The sequence below is a fragment of the Apium graveolens genome, unplaced genomic scaffold (genome assembly GCF_009905375.1).
Source record: "Apium graveolens cultivar Ventura unplaced genomic scaffold, ASM990537v1 ctg8354, whole genome shotgun sequence".
NCBI lineage: Eukaryota > Viridiplantae > Streptophyta > Magnoliopsida > Apiales > Apiaceae > Apium > Apium graveolens.
This window is the reverse complement of record NW_027421111.1, coordinates 28,346-35,765: the sequence shown is the minus strand read 5'-3', so window position 1 is coordinate 35,765 and position 7,420 is coordinate 28,346. Positions and strand designations below refer to the sequence as shown.

The 7,420-nt window shown below is 32.1% G+C and overlaps 1 long non-coding RNA gene across 1 annotated transcript; it reads right to left on the bottom strand.

Annotated features, from left to right (window-relative positions):
• Window positions 1–641: 641 nt before the first annotated feature.
• LOC141704871 (uncharacterized) lies at window positions 642–2,226 on the bottom strand. The gene is made up of 3 exons (XR_012568106.1): window positions 2,068–2,226; window positions 869–1,008; window positions 642–678 (listed from the first exon to the last, which is right to left on the bottom strand). It is a non-coding gene; the product is annotated as an uncharacterized LOC141704871 (long non-coding RNA).
• Window positions 2,227–7,420: the final 5,194 nt, after the last annotated feature.

The window sequence follows — 7,420 nt, the reverse complement described above, 5'->3', positions numbered from 1 at the left end:
TCTTAATATACCCAATGTGTAATTAACAATACAAATATGTCATGTGACAATTAAATTAAAGATGCAGTCAAATAGTTGAACAATAAAATAAATAAGGAGTTAAATGGGCTTTGTGGCGATAAAGGGACTTGATATGATCAATTTTAGACACAAATCAATCAGAAGAAAAATGTTACAGTTTAAAATTAATCAAAATCATTTGCCAGTAAAATTCATTTTAAGATGCTTGTTTTTTGAATGATTAAAAAGTCCAGTTTACAGTTATGATTAACATTCAGATAGGGATGCAAGTTGGCAAGATAAATTGATAGTCTAGATTTTATATAGAACTTAAATATAATTACACAAATTGCTAAAATATAGAGGAAAATTAATGGACAGCAACCCTCCCCAAATGCAGGAACTCAATGAGCTTATAGTGCAAAAGCTGCACAAATAATTAATTGGTTTAAGTCATTCGCAACAATCAGTGAAGTGAATATAACACTTGCCAAAACCTTTACTTATGTTTTGCCTTTAAACTATCATTGTTAACCGATCAGTTGTCAACAACAGATTTATCAAGTTTACATATACTAATTCTTTAGTTTTTCTTAATAAATATAGCTTTTAATTAGAATCAAGTACTTTTCAGCAAAGATTACCAGGAATCAGGTTGTGAATCTTCCCCAAATCAGACTTCCACATGTCAAGAGAAATATAATCATGATTAGAATGTTCAACACCAACATTTTTCAAAGTATACAAACACAAATATGGAGAATTTTATTCGATTTCATTTTAATTTACTAAATTGAAAAGATAACATAATACAAAGAAGTGGAGACATAGATAGATATATGTTGTATAGGCAAAATTTATTGCATACCATAAAGAAGCTGCTCTCTCTAGGTAATATGTATTTGTTGTTTAAAAATATGGCCTCCGCGTCATTGCTAGTCTCATTCACAACCAAGTTGTCAAAGAGCGGAATAGTTTTAGATTCACATGACTGGATGCGGGAGAAACCTGAGATTTCAATATTTAGTACTAAGCTAGATTGCTCAAATTACATCAGGTCAAAGGAAATGGATGCATTAAAAAGCAAGTACTTTCTATACAGGAGCCTAATCAAATACAAGTTTTACGGTAGAAGTTAGTTAACAAAAGTGTTTGAAGGTAGAAGCTCATCTTGAAGTGCCTCCACAAAGTGCAATATAGAAACCAAAAGATGAAACTAGCAATACAAGGACACGTGTTCTTCGAACCAATTATGTTAGAAAAAAAATTAGAATTAAATCCCCTGATACCTTGTACTTCCACCTCTACCCCACAATTACTATTTTAATAGGTGTTTACCGCATCCAGCCTGAGCGAAGACCTTGTGTGCATGTGAATTTTATTCTTGTATCTCAAAATTCCACAAAAAAATAAAATAGACAAGTACTGAAATTGACCTGCTACTCAACAATGTAAACTACTAAACTAGTAACCAACAATATGTGCGTTTTTCTTTCTAAATACCAAATAATCTCTTATCCTTCAAAAAAACTCTATCACCTCCTCTCTGGTTATACTTTTTTTCATATTCTATCTGGAGGTAAATGCACTAGCTATACAACAAGAATGGATCACATCACACATCGCGTTATCCACAAAACAAGAATCCAGATTCAAAAAGTGGTTGAAACTTGGGATGTAAACTTTGATATCACTAAAACCTGGACAACTGTTCAGTTTTCCATTGCTAATGGACTGAATCCATCAGTGTGCCATATTCCGTGGTTACGAGCAAGCAGAAATTACTCAGGTCCAATGACTTATTGCTTTTGAAAATCTAAGCTTTCTTAAAATAAAAGGATTGTGCTTTACATAAGATAATATTTAGAAGGAATGAGCCCCCAAACGATTGTGCCATTTAATCCAGGCATATACTAATTTATCCGCATAAACAGCTTAATATTTCCATCATTAATCAGGCAGCTACTTAATAATATAATAATGTATCGAATCTAAAACAAGGCAATAAAATTTAATATGCATCTTCATAAAATCAAGATTATAGCTACTTAATGAATTTTGACAAACCTCCATTTTGAGATTCCTCAGTCAAACACTCATTGTAACATAAATTAAGAGTAATCTCGTACATAGGAGCTTGCCAAACAGTCCCTAACTCCACAAAAGACTGCTCAACACCTGCCTCTTCCGCAGCTTCGTCACCTCTCAAATTTCTCAGACGTTCTAAAACATAGTGTTGCTAAGTAAATCCTCATGTGCCTTCAACATGAACACCCTAGCCTCCTACAATCAAGTTATATACACACAACACATTACGTATTTACACACTTTATGACTATGTAGTAAATATTTGTACACAAAATAGATTACACTGTATTTACACTTAAGACCGGTCACGAAGTAGTAGTATTCACACAGACAAATCAATCACACTGTATCCATACGAAAAAGTAACAATACGTAAGAGTCCGCAATTACATAACACAGAATTAACTAGAATTTATAGATTATAGTCAGCTAGCCATGTATTTACACACACAATCCACGACATTGTATATACGCAAACAAAATCAGTTACACTATATTCATACCATAACTAACAACGCGTAAGAGTCCGCATTCACGTACACAAAAGTAATTAGAGTTTTCGTCAAATAGTCATGTCATTTAGACAATCAATCTACGACATTGTATACACACACACAAAATCAGTTATACTGTATTCATACGCATAAGTAACAATGCATAAGAGTCCGCATTCACGTACACAAAAGTAATTAGAGTTTTCGTCAATAGTCATGTCATTTACACAAAAAATCTACGACATTGGAAATACACACACAAAATCAGTTATACTGTATTCATACGCATAGGTAACAACGCGTAAGAGTCCCCATTCACATAACACAAAATTAACAAGAGTTTATAGTCAATTCTCAATTAGTCATGTACTCGCACACACACACAAGAATCAACACATTATAGTCTGCACCTACACACACAATATCAATTACACTGTATTAACACACACACACACACACAAAATCAATCACACTGTATTGACACACACACAAAGTATCCATCAATCTCTCTCTCTCTCTCTCTTCTCTCTCTCTCTCTATATATATATATATATCTAACTCTCTCTATCCCTATCTCTATCTCTCTCTCTCTCTCTATCTCTCTCTCAATTACACCGGATTAACACTCACAAACATTAATTACACTGTATTCACACACACGCGCACAATTAAGTACAAATACACAAAAATCGATACAAATAAGGCACTACCGAATGACGCCGATTAGCGAGCTGCTCTTTCTCATTTAGACTCCGCGACGTCGTTTTGACCTTTCGTTTCCTCTTTCTGTTAACACTTTGTGAACTCAAATTTGTTGATTCGAAGAAACGAGAGTAGTAAACAGATGGAGAGAGTTTGAACCGGCTGTAATGCCGGTTCAGCACGCGGACCGGGTCTATGAACACTGCGTTTGAGTTCTCGAACCGGTACACTCCGGTTTTCTCGAAACTCGGTAGCTTATTTTCGGCGGTTTTTTCAGTCTCCGCCATTTTTGTTGCAGCTAGTAAAAATCAGCTTCGAATGCATAGGTAAAGCACTTTTAAGTCTGAACCCAGCCCAAAACGACCAGGCCCAAATTCTGGAAGCTCGTACTATGTTATTAGTAAATGGACTACGGTATACTATAAAATCACTACTACTCGGCTTACCAAAACCGAACTGAAAGCGAAAAATCGAACCGAGCTGTGCTAATTCGGTTCGATTCGATCCTGAATTTTTCGAAATTCGGTCTATTCGAAATAGACCGAAATAAAATTAGGTTTGATCTGATTCTTTTAAAATATATTTCGGTTCAGACCGAATATACCAAATTATAAATACTATAATTTATATTATATACATTTTACATATTATAATTTTAGTTTGTAATTGTATTTATACACTCTTTGTACTCTATATATCACCTTACTTTAATTTATTTTAGATTTTATAATTTTTCGTATAAAATTTCATTAAAATTTTATTTTGAAACAAATTCGGTCTATTCGGTCCAAAACCGGACCGAACCGAATTATTTCTGTTCGGTTCGGTCCAGTCCATATTACAATTTCGGTTCGGTCCAAGAAAAAATGGTAATTCGATTTTTCGATTTATTCGGTTCAATTTTGGACTGAACCGACCGAATGCTCAACCTTACTTCCGTACCAACCAGTTTTATACATCTAATACGGGGACTCTGCACACATTTTAAGAGGTATTAAAAATATAGTTCATAAATTATTTTAATTATTTTTTTCTTCTAATTTTAAAATAGAATGTTTGAAGTTTAATATAGAAAAGAGAAATATCAAAAATAAATTATGGAGATTTCCTATATAATCACCTTAAAATGATTGTCGAGCTTTAAAAAAATATTGTGGAAATGAATAGAACAAAGGTAGTATGATTTTCGCGGATAGAAAATATTTCATTAACTTTTTGTATTAAGGCCTAAGAGTATCTTCGGCCATCTCCAAGAGTGGCTTATTGGCCTAAATGTGGACCGATTTCGGTCCAAATATACCCAACAGTGGTCTATTGCCCCGTTTCAATTTAGGACTGTGAATAGCGTCGGCCTAAATTTAGGCCGACGCTATTCACCGGCCTAAATCTTTTTAATGATAAAATATTAACTTTTATGTTTTATATATTTGTTAATTTGTTGATTGAATGTTATTAATATATGTATTAAGTAGTTTTTAATTATATTTCTTAATTTTCACTTATATATAATAGTTATTTAACAAAAATATATTAATTGAAGATGAACGTGATTTGAGCGCTCCAATTCAAGAGCTGGTCGAAATTTCAGATCCAGAAGTTGAGACGGTTGAAAATGATGAAAATGCTCGATTTTAACAATTTCTTGGACGATATTGAAAAATAAAAAATAAAGAAGCTCATATCCCTTTTCGAGATGCATTAATCGAACATTTGTGGGAACAAAATACTAATTTGGAGTAGTTTAATATTTATTATTTTTCTTTTAGTTAATTAAATATAATATTAATGTTGCTTCATTTTTATTATTTAAGTGTAATGTTTTTCTAAATTCATAATTTTATTAGGTTTGAAATTAAGATGATCTTATCCGTTTGGCGTCCAATTGAATTATTATATATGTGAATTAATATCAATATATTAATAGTTGATAAAATAAATATTGATATATTAATTTGGACCGAAATTTAGACTGGAATAGAGAGTTGTCTCAGTTCAAATTTAGGCCAAGATTTAGGTCAAGAACCTAAAACAAATTGGACCTTGCAGTATTATATTGATTTTTGGGCACATAGCCCAAGACCGCTTTTATAATTTGGGCTGAGAAGATAGCGAAACTACTAGCCCAAAACAAATAGCCCATACCAGCAAACTAACTTACAAATCCAAAAACTTTAAGAACTACAGAGTCCATGCACTTCATCTGCAAATCCAAAAACTTTAAAAACCACAGAGTCCATGCACTTCATCTCCTTACTTCTTAGGTCAGCTTAAAACTTAATAAACACTTTTAATTAATACTGACTTGGGTAAACGGTGCGATGCACTCATTGCTTGTAACACTCGAATAATTTTTAATAATATATTTTATTTTAAAATTATTAAAATATTAATATATATTTTCAATAGATGAAATAATAAATTGAAGAACATAATAAGTTATTTTATTTAAAAAGTTTACAAAAATACTTTTAAATTTAAAAAATACTATTTCTCAAATTTATTTTGCAAAAATACAATTTTTGGCAACTAGAATCAACTGGATACGACGAGTTTCTGCAAGTACATGCAACCTCAAATGCAACAAAAAAAACAACATTCAACTAGTTGCATATCTGTTTAATTTTGGTTGAATCCGTATTTTTGCAAAAAAAATTAGAAAATTGAAAAAATCACAAAAAACTTAGAAAGTTAGTATTTTGGTAATTTATCAACTATTTTTGCTCGAACTAGAAATTAAAATTTACCTGAAGAGCCTCCTTCTCATATTTCCAAACTTACAAAAAGACAAAACTAACATTGATTTATCAAAAGAAAATATAACATGTTTTTTAGTTGTAAAAGAGCAATTCTCAACAGGCAACGTATGTCGAACGATATATGTACAAGGTTAATTACAAAGACAATTTTTCCAATTTATGAGACGCCTAGTGAACAATGATGCAACTTCACAAAATCAATCGCAGTTTAGGCTGCAGAAAATGTTGGCCAATTGATCAAATTTCTGATGATATATGCAGCTGCTTCCTAAAAAAATTTGCTACTTAAGAAACGTAAAAAACAATGCAGAAGTTCGGAAGATGGTGAAATTATGAATGTTTCTAATGTAATAGTACTCCATACTCCATACTCCATACTGACGATAGGACATTCATTTTATCTAGGGGCTACGTTGTACCCAAATTTGGAATCGGTTCACTAATATATAGAAACTGAACTGCACAAGAATAAAGTTGCTTCAACACTCTTGTCTTCGATTTGTGACACTGCCCTTTTCATGCCGCGACAAGGGAAGACTTGACATCGGCTTCAACACTTTCAGGCTCCATTTGCTCAATGAGAACTATACCGTACTTTAACCCTTTATGCCTGCGTCAACTAAAACATAGATACAAAACCATTACGAGAATAATCTTTGCATCTCTGCTGAAGAAAAGTTACAGTTTGGTACCAATTCCACAAATTAGGAGGAAAAGTGTACTATGACTTCTAATACTACTAGCTTACGGCCCGTGCGATGCACGGGTCTTGGTTAATATTTATAAATTTTTAATTTTATTTCATATAATTTTATTAAAATTCTATATAAATAATTAAATACTAAATAATGATTATATACTTATAATTTCAAGTTAGGCTCAACTAGTATAAATAGTATATGATTGATGAGATTTTATTCATAAATAATAATGTAAATGTTTGTTGTTGGTGAGTGAGATTCGAATCCGAAAACTTATATGTATCTTATAAATAATATACATGTTTGTTGTTAACGGGATTCGAACCTGAGAACTTATATGTATTTTTATAAATAATAATATAAATGTTTGTTGTTGACGGGATTCGAACCTGAGAACTTGTGGAGTGTATTTTTTTAGTATGTAGATCTAACGGCTCTGATTATTTGATGAAGAAGATCCGACGGTCGTGATGTAAAGGGATAACCAAAATGAGGGGTCAATCAAACTACAAATTATAGCTCATTCCGGTTATTATAGTATAGTATAGATTCTACAGTTAAAAAGAGGTAAGCTACGGCAAATACATGTTATTTCTAAAACATGCTAATAATTTTTGCATCTCTGTCCGAAGAAAAGTTACAGTCTCGTGACCAATTCCACAAATTACGAGGAAAAGTG